The sequence below is a fragment of the Ranitomeya variabilis genome, chromosome 2 (assembly GCF_051348905.1).
Source record: "Ranitomeya variabilis isolate aRanVar5 chromosome 2, aRanVar5.hap1, whole genome shotgun sequence".
Taxonomy (NCBI): Eukaryota; Metazoa; Chordata; class Amphibia; order Anura; family Dendrobatidae; genus Ranitomeya; species Ranitomeya variabilis.
This window is the reverse complement of record NC_135233.1, coordinates 418,782,271-418,801,826: the sequence shown is the minus strand read 5'-3', so window position 1 is coordinate 418,801,826 and position 19,556 is coordinate 418,782,271.

The window sequence follows — 19,556 nt, the reverse complement described above, 5'->3', positions numbered from 1 at the left end:
AACCCTTAGACAATTATATATATAGATACCCGATGCGTTAGAATCGGGCCACAATCTAGTCTATATACAGTTAGGTCCATATATATTTGGACAGAGACAACATTTTTCTAATTTTGATTATAGACATTACCACAATGAATTTTAAACAAAACAATTCAGATGCAGTTGAAGTTCAGACTTTCAGCTTTCATTTGAGGGTATCCACATTAAAATTGGATGAAGATTTTAGGAGTTTCAGCTCCTTAACATGTGCCACCCTGTTTTTAAAGGGACCAAAAGTAATTGGACAGATTCAATAATTAAAAATAAAATGTTCATTTTTAGTACTTGGTTGAAAACCCTTTGTTGGCAATAACTGCCGGAAGTCTTGAAATCATGGACATCACCAGACGCTGTGTTTCCTCCTTTTTGATGCTCTGCCAGGCCTTATCTGCGGTGGTTTTCAGTTGCTGTTTGTTTGTGGGCCTTTCTGTCTGAAGTTTAGTCTTTAACAAGTGAAATGCATGCTCAATTGGGTTGAGATCAGGGGACTGACTTGGCCATTCAAGAATATTCCACTTCTTTGCTTTAATAAACTCCTTGGTTGCTTTGGCTTTATGTTTTGGGTCATTGTCCATCTGTAGTATGAAATGACGACCAATCAGTTTGGCTGCATTTGGCTGGATCTGAGCACACAGTATGGCTCTGAATACCTCAGAATTCATTCGGCTGCTTCTGTCCCGTGTCACATCATCAATAAACACTAGTGACCCAGTGCCACTGGCAGCCATGCATGCCCAAGCCATCACACTGCCTCCGCCGTGGTTTACAGATGATGTGGTATGCTTTGGATCATGAGCTGTACCAAGCCTTCGCCATAGTTTTCTCTTTCCATCATTCTGGTAGAGGTTGATCTTGGTTTCATCTGTCCAAAGAATGTTCTTCCAGAACTGTGCTGGCTTTTTTAGATTTTTTTTTAGCAAAGTCCAGTCTAGCCTTTTTATTCTTGATGCTTATGAGTGGCTTGCACCGTGCAGTGAACCCTCTGTATTTACTTTCATGCAGTCTTCTCTTTATGGTAGATTTGGATATTGATACGCCGACCTCCTGGAGAGTGTTGTTCACTTGGTTGGCTGTTGTGAAGGGGTTTCTCTTCACCATGAAGATTATTCTGCGATCATCCACCACTGTTGTCTTCCGTGGGCGCCCAGGTCTTTTTGCATTGATGAGTTCACCAGTGCTTTCTTTCTTTCTCGGGATGTACCAAACTGTAGATTTTGCCACTCCTAATATTGTAGCAATTTCTCGGATGGGTTTTTTCTGTTTTCACAGCTTAAGGATGGCTTGTTTCACGTGCACGGAGAGCTCCTTTGACCGCATGTTTACTTCACAGCAAAACCTTCCAAATGCAAGCACCACACCTCAAATCAACTCCAGGCCTTTTATCTGCTTAATTGAGAATTACATAACAAAGGGATTGCCCACAACTGTCCATGAAATAGCCTTGGAGTCAATTGTCCAATTACTTTTGGTCCCTTTAAAAACAGGGTGGCACATGTTAAAGAGCTGAAACGCCTAAACCCTTCATCCAATTTTAATGTGGATACCCTCAAATGAAAGCTGAAAGTCTGAACTTCAACTGCATCTGAACTGTTTTGCTTAACCCCTTAACGACCGCCGATACGCCTTTTAACGGCGGCCGCTAAGGGTACTTAAACCAAAAAGTGGAAAAAGTGAATAGCGCCCCCCAGAGTCGGATTTTCTCTGGGGTCTCGGTTGCCGAGGGTAGCCGAGACCCCAGAGAACATGATTCGGGGGGGTTTTACCGACCCCCGAGTTGCGATCGCCGGTAATTAACCGTTTACCGGCGGTCGCAACAAAAAAAAAAAAAAACGCGATTTGCCTTTTAATTTCTCTGTCCTCCGATGTGATCGCACATCGGAGGACAGAGAAATAGGGTCCCCGATGGCCCCCGATAGCCCCCCAATACTCACCTATCTCCCCCGGTGCTCCTCGTGGCTCCCGATGGGCGCCGCCATCTTTTTTCCGGGAAAAAATGGCGGGCGCACGTGCAGTATGCCCGCCGCCCGGCACCCGGAAGATCTTTGGGGTCTCGGCTGCCGGGGGTAGCCGAGACCCCAAAGAACATGATCGGGGTCGGTTTGCACCGACCCATGTTTTGCGATCGCCGGTAATTAACAGTTTACCGGCGACCGCAAAAAAAAAAAAAAAAAAAAGCGATCTGTAATTCTCTGTCCTCTGATGTGATCGTACATCAGAGGACAGAGAAATAGGGGGATTCGGGGACCCTAACATACTCACCCGGTGTCCCTGGGTCCTCTTCTGTCTTCTCCTGCCAGCCGGCTTTTTCATCATGGCGGGCGCATGCGCAGTGCGCCCGCCATCTGCTGCCATCTGCCGGCCGGCAGGAGAAGACGAGTTGGGGCTAAAATTAGGGTTAGAGTTAGGGTTAGAGTTAGGGTTAGGGTTAGAGTTAGGGTTAGGGTTAGAGTTAGGGTTAGAGTTAGGGTTAGGGTTAGGGTTGGGGCTAAATTTAGGGTTAGGGTTAGGGCTAGGGTTAGGGTTAGGCTACTTTCACACTAGCGTTTTTTGGCTTCCGTCGCAATGCGTCGTTGGAGAAAAAACGCAAAAGTGCTTGCAGGATGTGTTTTTTTCTCCATTGGCTTGCATTAGCGACGCATTGCGACGGATTGCCACATGTCACATCCGTCGTGCGACGGATGCGTCGTGCTTTGGCGGACCGTCGGCACAAAAAAAGCTACATGTAACTTTTTTGTGCGACGTGTCCGCCATTTCCGACCGCGCATGCGTGGCCGGAACTCCGCCCCCGCCTCCCCGCACCTCACAATGGGGCAGCGGATGCGTTGAAAAAACAGCATCCGCTGCACCCGTTGTGCGGCGCTTACAACGCTAGCGTCGGTACGTCGGCCCGACACACTGCGATGGGCCGAGTACGACGCTAGTGTGAAAGTAGCCTTAGGCTTCTTTCACACTTGCGTCGGTACGGGGCGGTCGCAATGCGTCGGCCCGACGTACCGACGCACGTTGTGAAAATTGTGCACAACGTGGGCAGCGGATGCAGTTTTTCAACGCATCCGCTGCCCAGTCTATGTCCTGGGGAGGAGGGGGCAGAGTTACGGCCACGCATGCGCGGAAATGGCGGACGCGACGTACAAAAAAAAGGTTACATTGAACTTTTTTTGTGACGACGGGGGCTAAAGTTATGGTTAGGGTTGGGGCTAAAGTTAGGGTTAGGGTTGGGGCTAAAGTTAGGGTTAGAGTTGGGATTAGGGTTAGGGTTTGGATTAGGGTTGGGATTAGTGTTACGTTTGGGATTAGGGTTGGGATTAGGGTTGGGATTAGGGTTAGGGGTGTGTTGGATTTAGGGTTTTGATTAGGGTTATGGTTAGGGTTGAGATTAGGGCTGTTTTGGGGTTAGGGTTGTGATTATCGTTAGGGTTGTGATTAGGATTATGGATCGGGTTGAGATTAGGGTTAGGGGTGTGTTGGAGTTAGGGTTGGAGTTATAATTTGGGGGTTTCCACTGTTTAGGTACATCAGGGGGTCTCCAAACACGACAGCCAATTTTGCGCTAAAAAAGTCAAATGGTACTCCCTCCCTTCTGAGCTCTGCCGTGCCCCCAAACAGTGGTTTACCCCCACATATGGGGCATCAGCGTACTCGGGATAAATTGGACAACAACTTTTGGGGTCCAATTTCTCCTGTTACCCTTGTGAAAATAAAAACTTGGGGGCTAAAAATCTTTTTTGTGGGAAAAAAATCATTTTTTATTTTCACTACTCTGCATTATAAACTTCTGTGAAGCACTTGGGCATTCAAAGTTCTCACCACATACCTAGATAAGTTCCTTGGGGGGTCTATTTTCCAAAATGGGGTCACTTGTTGGGGGTTTCTACTGTTTAGGTACATTAGGGGTCTGCAAACGCAACATAACGCCCGCAGACAATTCTATCAAAGTCTGCATTCCAAAATGGCGCTCCTTCCCTTCCGAGCTCTGCCGTGCGCCCAAACAGTGGTTTACCCCCACATATGGGGTACCAGCATACTCAGGACAAATTGGACAACAACTTTTGGGGTCCAATTTCTCTTGTTACCCTTGTGAAAATAAAAATTTGGGGGCTAAAAAAATCTTTTTTGTGGGAAAAAAAATATTTTTTATTTTCACTACTCTGCATTATAAACTTCTGTGAAGCACTTGGGCATTCAAAGTTCTCACCACATATCTAGATAAGTTCCTTGGGGGGTCTATTTTCCAAAATGGGGTCACTTGTTGGGGGTTTCTACTGTTTAGGTACATTAGGGGTCTGCAAACGCAACATAACGCCCGCAGACAATTCTATCAAAGTCTGCATTCCAAAATGGCGCTCCTTCCCTTCCGAGCTCTGCCGTGCGCCCAAACAGTGGTTTACCCCCACATATGGGGTACCAGCATACTCAGGACAAATTGGACAACAACTTTTGGGGTCCAATTTCTCTTGTTACCCTTGTGAAAATAAAAACTTGGGGGCAAAAAGATCATTTTTGTAGAAAAAATTAGATTTTTTATTTTCACGGCTCTACGTTATAAACTTCTGTGAAGCACTTGGGGGTTCAAAGTGCTCACCACACATCTAGATAAGTTCCTTAAGGGGTCTAGTTTCCAAAATGGTATCACTTGTGGGGGGTTTCCACTGTTTAGGCACATCAGGGACTCTCCAAACGCGACATGGCATCCGATCTCAATTCCAGCCAATTTTGCATTGAAAAAGTCAAACGGTGCTCCTTCACTTCCAAGCTCTGCGGTGCGCCCAAACAGTGGTTTACCTCCACATATTGGGTATCGACGTACTCAGGAGAAATTGCACAACAACTTTTGTGGTCTAATTTCTCCTGTTACTCTTGTGAAAATAAGAATTTGTGGGCGAAAAAATCATTTTTGTGAAAACAAATGCGATTTTTTATTTTCACGGCTCTACGTTATAAACTTCTGTGAAGCACTTGGGGGTTCAAAGTGCTCACCACACATCTAGATAAGTTCCTTGGGGGGTCTAGTTTCCAAAATGGTGTCACTTGTGGGGGGTTTCCACTATTTAGGCACATTAGGGGCTCTCCAAACGCGACATGGCGTCCGATCTCAATTCCAGCCAATTCTGCATTGAAACAGTCAAACGGTGCTCCTTCACTTCCAAGCTCTGCGGTGCGCCCAAACAGTGGTTTACCTCCACATATGGGGTATCGGCGTACTCAGGAAAAATTGCACAACAAAATTTGTGGTTAAATTTCTGTTTTTACACTCGTGAAAATTAAAAAAATGGTTCTGAAGTAAAATGTTTGCAAAAAAAAGTTAAATGTTCATTTTTTTCTTCCACATTGTTTTAGTTCCTGTGAAGTACGTAAAGGGTTAATAAACTTCTTGAATGTGGTTTTGAGCAGCTTGAGGGGTGCAGTTTTTAGAATGGTGTCACACTTGGTTATTTTCTATCATATAGACCCCTCAAAATCACTTTAAAGGTGATGTGGTCCCTAAAAAAACATGGTGTTGTAAAAATGAGAAATTGCTGGTCAACTTTTAACCCTTATAACTCCCTAACAAAAAAAAAAATTGTTTCCAAAATTGTGCTGATGTAAAGTAGACATGTGAGAAATGTTATTTATTAACTATTTTTTGTGACATATCTCTCTGATTTAAGGGCATAAAAATACAAAGTTTGAAAATTGCAAAATTTTAAAAATTTTCGCCATATTTCCATTTTTTTCATAAATAATCGCAAGTAATATCGAAGAAATTTTACCACTATCTTGAAGTACAACATGTCACGAAAAAACAATCTCAGAATCAGCGGGATCCGATAAAGCGTTCCAGAGTTATAACCTCTTAAAGTGACACTGGTCAGAATTGTAAAAATTGGCTCGGTCATTAAGTACCAAATTGGCTCTGTCACTAAGGGGTTAAAATTCATTGTGGTAATGTCTATAACCAAAATTAGAAAAATGTTGTCTCTGTCCAAATATATATGGACCTAACTGTATATAATTGTCTAAGGGTTTTTCTGTCTGTCTGTCCTGGAAATCCCGCGTCTCTGATTGGTCGAGGCTGCCAGCGATGGGCACAGCATGGCGACGATGATGTCATAAAGGTTGCCTCGACCAATCAGCGATGGGCACAGTCTGCCGCGAATTCGCCTCGACCAATCAGCGACGGGCACAGTATTGACGTAGATGTCATAATGGTTGCCATGGCGACGATGATGTCATAAAGGTTGCCTCGACCAATCAGCGACGGGTACAGTCTGCCGCAAATTCTGGAATCATCATTGTCCATATACTACGGGGACATGCATATTCTAGAATACCCGATGTGTTAGAATCGGGCCACAATCTAGTATTTATATAATTGTCTAAGGGGTACTTCTGTCTGTTTGTCTGTCTGTCTGCAACTTCATTAACGGAAATCCCATGTCGCTGATTGGTCGCGGCTGGCAGGCCGCGACCAATCAGCGACAGGCTTAGTCTAGCCACGAATTGGCCCCTCCCTAATCTCCTTCAGTCAGTGCCCCATCCCTACTCCCCTCCAGTCAGCGCCAGTGTGTCACCCCGAACCAAATTTTTATTATTGATGCTGGCTATGCAGCATCAATAGTAAAAAGATACAGTATAATGTTAAAAAAAATTAAAAATCATGCTATTCTCACCTTGGGTCACCTCTGCAGCTTTCCCGCTCCTCTCGATGCGGCCGGCAGCTTCCATCCCCAGAGATGCATAGCGAAATTACACAGATGACTTAGCGATCTCGCGAGACCACTAAGTCATCTGGGTAATTTTGCAATGCATCACTGGGAACGGAAGCTGGAGGCAGCATCGCGCGCATTGGCACAGCTCCGCTGGACGCCGGAGGGGGAGTATATAACTATTTTTTATTTTATTTTTTAACAGGGATATGGTGCCCACACTGCTATATACTACGTGGGCTGTGTTATATACTGCGTGGGCTGTGTTATATACTGCTTGGGCTGTGTTATATACTACATGGGCTGTGTTATATACTACGTGGGCTGTGCTATATACTACATGGCCTGTGTTATATACTGCGTGGGCTGTGTTATATACTACGTGGCTGTGCTATATATTACGTTGGTTGTGCTATATATTACATGGGCTGTGTTATATATTATGTGGGCTGTGTTATATACTACGTGGCTGCTATATACTATGTGTCTGCTATATACTACGTGGCTGTGCTATATACTACGTGGCTGTCTGTGTTACGTGGGCTGTGCTATATACTGCATGGGCAGTATTATATACTGCATGGGCTGTGTTATATACTACATGGGCTGTGTTATATACTGCATGGGCAGTGTTATATACTACGTGGCCTGTGTTATATACTGCGTGGGCTGTGCTATATATTATGTGGGCTGTGTTATATACTACGTGGCTGCTATATACTACGTGGCTGTACTATATACTACGTGGCTGTCTGTGTTACGTGGGCTGTGCTATATACTATGTGGCTACTATATACTATGTGGCTGTGCTATATACTACGTGGCTGTGCTATATACTACGTGGCTGTCTGTGTTACGTGGGCTGTGCTATATACTATGTGGCTACTATATACTACGTGGCTGTGCTATATACTACGTGGCTGTGCTATATACTACGTTGCTGTGCTAAGCGTGACATGCATACATACATACATATTCTAGAATACCCGATGCATTAGAATCGGGCCACCATCTAGATTATATATATATAATATATATATATATATATATATATATATATACTGTGCCTACGATTAACAGTCTGCACTGGATTGCTCTAACTGCTGCCACTGCCACTGGCTATAATTAGTGATGAGCGAGTGTACTCGTTGCTCTAAGAGTGGGCTGGTCCTTCTATCTCTACAGTAAGCAGGGGCCGGTACTTCTATCTTTACAGGAAGTGGGGGGCGACTTGCATCTCTACAGGAAGCGAGGGCAAATTGTATCTCCACAGAAAGTGGGGGCGACTTCTATTTCTACAGGAAGCGGGGGCCGGTCCTTCTATCTCTACAGGAAGCAGGGACTGGTCCATCTATATCTACAGTAAGCGGTAGCCAGTCCTTCTATCTCTACAGTAAGTGGGGGCCGGTCCTTCTATCTCTACGGGAAGTGGGGGCTGGTCCGTCTATCTCTACAGTAAGCGTGAACCGTTTCATCTTTACAAGAAGCAGGGATGACTTGTATCTCCACAGTAAGCAAGAGCCGGCCCTTCTATCTCTACATGAAGCGAGGGTAACTTGTATCTCTACTGGAAGCGAGGGCCGGTACTTCTATCTCTACTGGAAGTGGGGGGCGACTTGTATCTTTCAAGTAAGCGAGAGTCAGTCCTTCTATCTCTACAGGAAGCAGGGACTGGTACGTCCATATCTACAGTAAGCGGAAGCCGGTCCTTCTATGTCTACAGGAAGCGCGGGTGACTTGTATCTTTACAGTAACCGAAGTCCAGTCCTATCTCTACAGTAAGCAGGGGCAAGTTGTATCTGTACAGTAAGTGGGGACCAGTCCTATCTCTACAGGAAGCGGGGGCAATTTTTATCTCAACAGTAAGCGAGGTCAGGTCCTTCTATCTATACATGAAGCAGTGGTGACTTGTATTTCTACAGTAAGAGAGGGCCGGTCCTTCGATCTCTACAGAAATCAGGGGCGAGTTGTATCTGTACAGTAAGCAGGGGTCGGCCCTTCTATCTCAGTAGAAAGCGGGGGCCGGTCCTTCTATCTCTACAGGAAGCAGGGACTGGTCCTTCTATATCTACAGTAAGCGGAAGCCGGTCCTTCTATCTCTACAGTAGGCAGGGGTAAGTTGTATCTCTATAGTAAGCGGGGGCCTGTCCTATCTCTACAGCAAGCGGGGGCGACTTGTATCTCTACACTAAGCAGGGGCGACTTGTATCTCTACAGGAAGTGGGGGTGACTTCTATCTGTACAGGTATCGGTGGCAGGTCCTTCTATATCTACAGGAAGCAGGGGCTGGTCCATCTATATCTTCAGTAAGTGGGAGACAGTCCATCTATCTCTACAGTAAGCAGGGATGAGTTGTATCTACAGTAAGCGGGGGGCTGGTCCTATCTCTACAGGGAGCAAGGACTGGTCTTTCTATATCTACAGTAAGCGGGAGATGGTCCTTCTATCTCTACAGTAAGCAGGGGTGAGATGCATCTCTACAGTAAGTGAGGGCCGGTGCTTCTATCTCTACAAGAAGCGACTTGTATCGCTACAGTAAGTGAGGGACGGTCCTTCTAGCTCTACAGGAAGTGGGGGCGACTTGTCTCACAACAAGACGTGGGGATGGGTCCTTGTTTCTCTAAAGGAAGCAGGGACGGGTCCTTGTTTCTCTACAGGAAGTGAGGACAGGTCGTTGTTTCTCTACAGGAAGCAGGGACAGGTTCTTGTTTCTCTACAGGAAGCAGAGACGGGTCCTTATTAGTGATGAGCGAGTGTACTCGTTGCTCGGGTTTTCCCGAGCACGCTAGGGTGACCTCTGAGTATTTGTTATTGCTTGGAGATATACGAGATATGCTGAATACATGTGAGGAATGCCTGTTTGATAGGGAATTCCCACATGTATTCAGCGTATCTGGAAGCCGTAAATAATGCAACTGAGGCGATGAAAACTATATCTCCGACCAATAACAAATACTCGGAGGTCACCCGAGCGTGCTCTGGAAAACCCGAGAAAACAAAGAAGAAAAAAAGACTAGACCAATAATGGTATGCACACCCATGGATAGTACAAAAACATCATAGTACATTATTGACACCTCAGAAAAAGACAAACACAGGATAAAACCATTTAAAAAAGACCTGAATATAGGACCAGTGGTCCTCACCCCTATACAGATCATGCATAATATAACATAACCAAAGCATAAAGTACCAATCTATATAGACATAAATAATGTGCTTGGTTACGTTAGTACAAATACGCAGTATCTGTTGTTAAAGTGCATCAAATAGCAAACCAATCAGCTATAACAAACCAAAATATTGCAAATACAGAGAAAAAGGAACTAAATAATGGCACACAATACACTATAGTCATGTATCGACATAATAGTGGCTGCATAAGTAAGGTAAAATAAGTTGCAGTATTATATAAGCATGCTCAATACCTAAACGATATTAGCCCCAATGTACCCATCACAAAGTGAACCTAAGCTGTCATCATAAGACCTGGCCAGGTATGTAGCAAGGCTCCCTAGAAGAGGGAAGTACTGCCAATTCAAATAAAGGGCAATAAGCTAACGGATTTGAAGGAGATGGGACAAGAGTGCCAAGAATGAAGGCTGTAGCACCGGTGCTAAAAAATAACACAGGTCGAGGCAGCCAGAGAAAACAAGAGACAGAATAAGGGGTGAGGCAAAAGCCCCACGCGTATCGCTGCAACTGCAGCTTCGTCAGGGGTGCACCCCTTATATACATACCCGAGCAACGAGTATACTCGCTCATCACTAGTCCTTATCTCCCTACAGGAAGTGGGGATGGGTCTTTGTTTCTCTAAAAGAAGTGGGGACAAGAACTTGTCTTTCTACAGAAAGTGGAGGCGGATTCTTGCTTTTCTACAGGAAGCGGGGACGGGTCCTTTTCTCTCTACAGGAAGCAGGTCCTTGTCTCGCTACAGGAAGCAGAGGTGGGTCCTTGTTTCTCTAGAGGAAGTGGCGGAGGGTTCTTGCCTCTGTACAGAAAGTAGAGGCGGATTCTTGTCTTTCTACAGGAAGCGGGGACGAGTGTTGTGAAATTGGATTTTGGGCTCCCCCGGTGGCCACTGGTGGAATTGAACTTGTGTGCATCATCCCCTCTGTTCACCTGTTCCCATCAGGATGTGGGAGTCGCTATTTAACCTTGCTCCTCTGTCACTTCCATGCCGGTCAACATTGTAATCAGAAGCCTTTCTGTGCATGTTCCTGCTACCAGACAACTTCCAGCTAAGTCGGACTTTTGTCCTTGTTTGTTTTTTGCATTTTGTTCCAGTTCACAGCTGCAGTTTCGTTTCTGTGTCTGGAAAGCTCTTGTGATCTGAAATTGCCACTCTGATGTTATGAGTTAATACTAGAGTCTTAAAGTAATTTCAGGATGGTGTATTGATAGGGTTTTCAGCTGACCATGAAAGTACCCTTTCTGTCTTCCTGCTATCTAGTAAGCGGACCTCGATTTTGCTAAACCTATTTTCATACTACGTTTGTCATTTTCATCTTAAATCACCGCCAATATATGTGGGGGCCTCTGTCTGCCTTTCGGGGAAATTTCTCTAGAGGTGAGCCAGGACTATATTTTCCTCTGCCAGGATTAGTTAGTCCTCCGGCCGGCGCTGGGCGTCTAGGGATAAAACGCAGGCTACGCTACCCGGCTACTGTTAGTTGTGCGGCAGGTTTAGTTCATGGTCAGTTTAAGTTTCCATCCTTCCAAGAGCTAGTTCCTATGTATGCTGGGCTATGTTCTCTTGCCATTGAGAACCATAACAGACGAGTCCTTGTCTCTACAGAAAGTGGAGGAGGATTCTTGTCTTTCTACAGGAAGCGAGGTTGGATCCTTGTTTCTCTAGAGCAGTGATTTTCAACCTTTTTTAAGCCGCGGCACACTTTTTACACTTAAAAAATCCCGGGGCACACCACCAACCAAAATCGCACAAAATGACACTAAAACTGTACATATTCTACATATAGTTAATAATATAGATTCTAAATGTATTTATACTCACTGAGTGTGAATATACAGCGTTTCCGCGCTGTATTTTCCGCACCATGTTCACAGCGGATTTGGTTTTCCATAGATTTACGTGGTACTGTAAACGTGATGGAAAACTGATACGAATCCGCAGCGACCAATCCGCTGCGGATCCGCAGCCAAATCCGCACCGTGTGCACATAGCCTAATTCTAACCCTAATTCCAACCCTAACCCTAATTGCAACCCTAATTCTAACCCTAATTCTAACCCTAACCCTAATTCTAACCCTAGCCCTAAGTGCAACCCTAGCACTAAGTGCAACCCTAAGTGCAACCCTAGCCCTAAGTGCAACCCTAGCCCTAAGTGCAACCCTAAGTGCAACCCTAGCCCTAAGTGCAACCCTAGCCCTAAGTGCAACCCTAGCCCTAAGTGCAACCCTAAGTGCAACCCTAGCCCTAAGTGCAACCCTAACCCTAAGTGCAACCCTAAGTGCAACCCTAACCCTAAGTGCAACCCTAAGGGCAACCCTAAGTGCAACCCTACCCCTAACCCTACCCCTAACCCTACCCCTACCCCTAACCCTACCCCTAACCCTACCCCTAACCCTAATGGAAAAACAAAAATAATTATATTTTCTGCATTTTATTATTGTCCCTACCTATGGGGGTGATAAAGGGGGGGGTTTATTTACTATTTTTTTTATTTTGATCGCTGTGATAGAACTTATCACAGCGACCAAAATGTATAGGAACGAATCTGCCGGCCGGCAGATTCGGCGGGCGCACTGCGCATGCGCCCGCCATTTTCCAAGATGGCGGTGCCCATGGAGAAGACGGCCGGACACCGGGAGGGACATCGGAGCTAGGTAAGTATGGGGGGGTGGGATCGGAACACGGGGGGGGGGATCGGAGGACCGGGGGAGCGGACAGGAGGACCGGGGGAGTGGACAGGAGGGAGGAGGGGAGCGGACAGGAGATCGGGGCAGAAAGGAGGGGGCACCATAGTTTGGGGAACTTTCCCCGCGGCACACCCGACCATGTGTCGCGGCACACTAGTGTGCCGCGGAACACTGGTTGAAAATCACTGCTCTAGAGGAAGTGACGGAGGGTTCTTGTCTCTCTACAGAAAGTGTAGGCGGGGGCTGGTCTTTGTCCATCTGCTCCTGCTCTCCTGTCTTATTCACAGCATACAGCCAGTGGGACACTGTGGGGTGTGCCAAACACAGGGCTGAACCTGTGGAATATCCACATGCAGTATGTAATAATAATAATAATAATTTTTATTTATATAGCGCCAACATATTCCGCAGCACTTTACAATTAAGCGGGGACATGTACAAACAATAAATTCGGTATGAGTTAAGACAATTTAAACAGTGACATTAGGAGTGAGGTCCCTGCTCGCAAGCTTACAATCTACAAGGAAATGGGGGGACAGAATAGGTGAAAAGTGTTATTTCAGGTCTGGCAATTATAATAAATAGGGATTTTCATACAAAACTGCATGATCCGGTCATCAGCCCGTGTGTTTAAGTGCAATAGTCAAGTATCAAGTGCAGTTATCATGTGCATGGAGGGTGTGGAGACAGATGAATAGCAGGGTGCAGATTCAGAGTAATATTTGGAAGGAGGGAACAAGGCAAAGTTAGTTTACTGAGTAGTTGATGTGGTAGGCTTGTTTGAAGAGATGGGTTTTCAAAGCGCGCTTGAATAGGTCGGGGCTAGGTATCAGTCTGATCGTCTGGGGAAGTGCATTTCAGAGAGCTGGCGCAGAACGAGAGAAGTCTTGGAGACGGAGGTGTGAGGTTCGAATTACAGGGGATGTTAGTCTTAGGTCATTTGTAGAACGGGGGGCACGTGAAGGGCGATAGACAGAGATGAGAGAGGAGATATAAGGTGGTGCAGAACTGTGGAGACCTTTGTGGGTGAGAGAGATGAGTTTATACTGGACCCTGTAGCGAATGGGTAGCCAGTGTAATGACTGGCACAAGATGGAGGCATCGGTGAAGCGGCTGTATGGAAATATGACTCTGGCTGCAGCATTCAAGATGGATTGGAGAGGAGAAAGTTTGGTAAGAGGGAGACCGATTAGAAGAGAGTTGCAGTAGTCCAGACGAGAATGAATAAGAGCGACAGTAAGAGTCTTAGCAGTTTCAACGGTGAGAAAAGGTCAGATTCTGGAGATGTTTTTAAGATGCAGGGGACAAGAGCGAGTGAGTGATCGGATATAGGGAGTAAAGGAAAGTTCGGTGTCGAATATGACCCCAAGACAGCGGGCATGCTGCTTGGGAGTTATGGTTGAACCCTCCAGGGTAATTTCGATGTTAGGTAGAGTGAGGTTAGTAGAAGGGAGAAACACAAGAAGTTCCGTTTTGGAGAGATTTAGTTTCAGGTAGAGGGAGGACATGATGTTAGAGACAGCAGACAGCCAATCCTTGGTATTTTGAATTAGGGTAGGGGTGATGTGGGGGAAGAAGTGTATAATTGGGTGTCATCAGCATAGAGATGATACTGGAGCCCAAATCTGCTGATTGTCCAATAGGGGCCGTGTAAAGAGAGAAGAGGAGGGGGCCTAGGACTGAGCCTTGCGGAACCCCGATAGTAAGGGGACGAGGAGAGGAAGAGGAGCTGGCAAAAGATACAGTGAAGGAGCGGTCAGAGAGGTAGGAGGAGAACCAGGATAGGGCTGTGTCATTGAGGCCTACAGAGCGGAGCATAGTGAGGAGGAGCTGGTGATCCACAGTGTCAAATGCGGCAGAAAGATCCAGGAGAATCAGCAGAGAGCAATGACCTTTGGATTTAGCTGTTATTAGATCATTAGAGACTTTAGTGAGGGCAGTTTCAGTGGAGTGTAAACAGCGGAAACCAGATTGTAAGGGGTCAAGAAGAAAGTTATTCGAGAGATAGCGGATTAGACGGGAGTGGACCAAGCGTTCCAGGAGTTTAGAGATGAAGGAAAGGTTAGAGACAGGTCTGTAGTTAGCAGTGCAGTTCTGGTCCAGGGATGGCTTTTTAAGTAAAGGGGTTATGATGGCATGTTTAAATGAGGAGGGAAAGATACCTGAAGAAAGAGAGGTTAAATATTTTAGTCAGGTGAGTGGTGACCACTGGTGAGAGAGACTGCAGGAGAGGTGAAGGAATGGGGTCACTGTTGCAGGTTGTAGGCCGAGCAGAAGAGAGGAGCTTGGAAACTTCTAAAACAGGCTCAAAGATGTCTAGTGAGCTTGAGGTGCGGCAAGGAAGGGGATCCAGGCACTGAGGAGATTGGGCTGAGATATCCTGATGGATGTGGTTGATTTTTTTCTAAGAAATAAGTGGCCAGATCCACACCACTGAGATTGGTGATGGGGGCCTGTACTTTAGGTTTCAGGAGGGAGTTTAAGGTTTCAAAAAGTCGTTTTGGGTTGTTGGATAGTGAGGTGATGAGGGTGGTGAAGTAGGATTGTTTGGCCAGATAAAGGGCAGAGTTATAGGTTTTGAGCATGAACTTATAGTGGATGAAGTCTTCTGCTAAGAGAGATTTTCTCCACTGCCGCTCTGCACATCTTGAGCAATGCTGAAGAAAGCGTGTTTGCATAGTGTGCCAGGGCTGCCGTTGTCTGTGTCGGGTCTTTCTGCGTGTAGAAGGTGCTGCTTCATCTAGGGCATTCTTCAGTGTATTATTGAAGTGTGACAATGCTAAGTCTGGACATGAGAGGGAGGAGATGGGAGCTAGAGATGTGTGGAGATTGTCCACAAGCTTCTGGGTATTAATGGTACGTGTATTCCGATAAGTGTGGTAAGTGGGGGGGGGGGGGCGGGTGAAAAGACAATTCTTGACAGAGAAGGAAAGAAGGTTGTGGTCCGAGAATGGGAGAGGGGAGTTAGTAAAGTCGTGCAGCGAGCCGGGACGAGAGAAAACCAGATCCAGAGTATTCCCGTCCTCATGCGTAGGAGAATTACTAAACTTTGAGAGGCCGAATGAAGAAGTTAGAGAAAGAAGATGAGAGGCAGATTGGGAGAGGGGATCATTGATGGGGATGTTAAAGTCTCCCATGATGAGGGCGGGGATGTCACAGGATAGAAAGTGAGTAAGACAGGTGGCAAAGTGGTCTAGAAACTGGCGGGAGGAGCCTGGAGGGCGATAACAACCGCCACTCGCAAGGAGAAGGGCTTAAAGAGTCTGACGGAGTGGACTTCAAAGGAAGGAAATGTGAGTGAGGGAACCGGGGGGATGACCTGGAAAGCACATTGTGATGAAAGGAGCAAACCAACACCTCCACCCTGTCTGTTCTCAGGTCTGGTGGTATGTGAAAATTTCAGCCCACCAAACGAGAGAGTGGCAGCGTCAGTGGTGTCTGAATGCTTGATCCAGGTTTCTGTAATAGCCAGAAGGTTAAGGGAATTAGAGAGGAAAAGATCGTGAATGTAAGTTAGTTTGTTACACACAGACCGTGCATTCCAGAGAGCACAGTGGAAAGCGATAGGAGAAGGCATTCACTTGTTAATAAGATTAGCAGGGTTTCTATATGTAGCTGGAGGAGAGTAATGTATGCTGGTGGAGGGAGGCCCAGGGTTGGGGGAGATGCCACCTGCAACTAGTAGAAGGAGAAAAAACAGAAAGAGCAGGTGGTGGGATGATTTGTATGAACGTTTTGAGTGCTGCATGGCGGTAGTGGCTGGTTTGGAGTGGGTAAGAAATGTCAGTAGAGCCTCAGAGTTATACATGGGAGAGGGGAGAAGGGAGGGGTGGATATAGAGAGAGTGCCCAGAATGTGTTAAAGGGTGGGCGAGTTGTGAGAAAGCAGAAGTAAAAACAACTAAGAAGCAGATTGATATAATCAATGCATAATGTAGTATGACTGACCAAGAAGCATGATTTGTTTGAAAAACTTATGCACCTTACCTGTGTCCTTCCCTGTCCAACTGCCATTGTCTAACTGCCAAGCACTTTAAACTGTTGCACACGTGCTATCCCAGCCAGACTAAATACAGGGGTTGGACAAAATAATGGAAACACCTGGAAACATCAACAAAAGTTAGTTTAATATGGTGTAGGTCCACCTTTTGCGGCTATTATTAAATAGTAAGAAACTAAAAAATGATAGTGTTGGCCCCCTTAAAAATAGTCTGGGTGAAATGGTGGATGAGGATGAGGAAAAAGCCAATATGCTAAATGACTTTTTTTCATCAGTATTTACAAAAGAAAATCCCATGGCAGCCAATATGACTAGTGATAATAATTCCCAATTTAATGTTACCTGCTTAACCCAGCAGGAAGTACGGCGGCGTCTAAAAATCACAAAAATTGACAAATCTCCGGGCCCGGATGGGATACACCCCCGAGTACTGCAGGAATTAAGTACAGTCATTGATAGACCACTATTTTTAATCTTTAAAAAGTCCATAATAACAGGGTCTGTACCACAGGACTGGCGTATAGCAAATGTGGTGCCAATATTCAAAAAGGGGACAAAAACTGAACTCGGAAATTATAGGCCAGTAAGCTTAACCTCTACTGTGGGTAAAATCCTGGAGGGCATTCTAAGGGATGCTATACTGGAGTATCTGAAGAGGAATAACCTCATGACCCAGTATCAGCACGGGTTTACTAGGGACCGTTCATGTCAGACTAATTTGATCAGCTTCTATGAAGAGGTAAGTTCCGGTCTGGACCAAGGGAACCCAGTAGATGTAGTGTATATGGACTTTTCAAAAGCTTTTGATACGGTGCCACACAAAAGGTTGATACATAAAATGAGAATAATGGGGATAGGGGAAAATATGTGCAAGTGGGTTGAGAGTTGGCTCAGGGATAGGAAACAAAGGGTGGTTATTAATGGAGCACACTCGGACTGGGTCACGGTTAGTAGTGGGGTACCACAGGGGTCAGTATTGGGCCCTCTTCTTTTTAACATATTTATTAATGACCTTGTAGGGGGCATTCAGAGTAGAATTTCAATATTTGCAGATGACACTAAACTCTGCAGGGTAATCAATACAGGGGAGGACAATTTTATATTACAGGCTGATTTATGTAAACTAGAAGCTTGGGCTGATAAATGGCAAATGAGCTTTAATGGGGATAAATGTAAGGTCATGCACTTGGGTAGAAGTAATAAGATGTATAACTATGTGCTTAATTCTAAAACTCTGGGCAAAACCATCAATGAAAAAGACCTGGGTGTATGGGTGGATGACAAACTAATATTCAGTGGCCAGTGTCAGGCAGCTGCTACAAAGGCAAATAAAATAATGGGATGCATTAAAAGAGGCATAGATGCTCATGAGGAGAACATAATTTTACCTCTATACAAGTCACTAGTGCGACCACACTTAGAATACTGTGCACAGTTCTGGTCTCCGGTGTATAAGAAAGACATAGCTGAACTGGAGCGGGTGCAGAGAAGAGCAACCAAGGTTATTAGAGGACTGGGGGGTCTGCCATACCAAGATAGGTTATTACACTTGGGGCTATTTAGTTTGGAAAAAAGAAGACTAAGGGGTGATCTTATGTTAATGTATAAATATATGAGGGGACAGTACAAAGACCTTTCTGCTGATCTTTTTAATCATAGACCGGTGACAGGGACAAGGGGGCATCCTCTACGTCTGGAGGAAAAAAGGTTTAAACATAATAACAGACGCGGATTCTTTACTGTAAGAGCAGTGAGACTATGGAACTCTCTGCCATATGATGTTGTAATGAGTGACTCATTGCTTCAATTTAAGAGGGGACTGGATACCTTTCTGGAAAAGTATAATATTACAGGGTATATATATTAGATTCCTTGATAAGGCGTTGATCCAGGGAACTAGTCTGATTGCCGTATGTGGGGTCGGGAAGGAATTTTTTTCCCCATGATGGAGCTTACTCTTACCACATGGGGTTTTTTTTGCCTTCCCCTGGATCAACATGTTAGGGCATGTTAGGTTAGGCTATGGGTTGAACTAGATGGACTTAAAGTCTTCCTTCAACCTTAATAACTATGTAACTATTACAGCCTTAATTCTTCGAGGTATGGATTCATACAAGGTGTGAATTGTTTCCAAAGGAATTTTAGCCCATTCTGCAGTTAAAACACCCTCCAGTTCTTTAAGCGATGATGGCGGCGGAAATCGACGTCTAACTTGAATCTCTAAAATCGACCATAAATGCTCAATAATGTTGAGGTCTGGGGATTGTGGGGGCCAGGTGAGATGCTCAACTTCATTAGAATGTTCCTCGTGCCATGCTTTAACGATTCTAGCTGTATGAATTGGTGCATTATCATCCTGAAAGATGGCGTTCCCCTCTGGGAACAGTGCTTGAACCATTGGATGCACTTGGTCGTCCAAAATGCCTAAGTAATCTCGGCTGCTAATTCTTCCATGAAGGGATATCATTGGCATGGCGGATCTCCACGAAATAGCACCCCAGATCATCACAGAACCTCCTCCATGTTTTATGGTTGGGAGAAGGCAGTCTGGATGGAATGCTTCTTTCGGCTGTCTCCAAATGTACACTCGGCCGGAGGTCGGAAATAGGGTAAACAATGATTCGTCTGAGAATATCACATGTTTCCACTGCTCGAGGGACCAATTCTGGAGCTTTCTACACCACTCTAAACGCTTGGAAACATTTGTCATTGAGAGCAGCGGTTGTCTAATTGCAGCTCTTCCGTGTAATCCACATTTGTGCAGCTCTCGACGAACAGTTTTCGTGGAAACTGGGTTCTGTAGGTGTTCATTGAGCTCAGCAGTGATTTTTGGAGCCGTGGTCTTGCGATCCTCTTTCACAATTCGCTTTAGAGTCCGACGGTCTCTCTCAGTCAACTTTGACTTTCGGCCGAACCTGTGCTTTACTGTGGACGTTTTTCCTTCTCTAT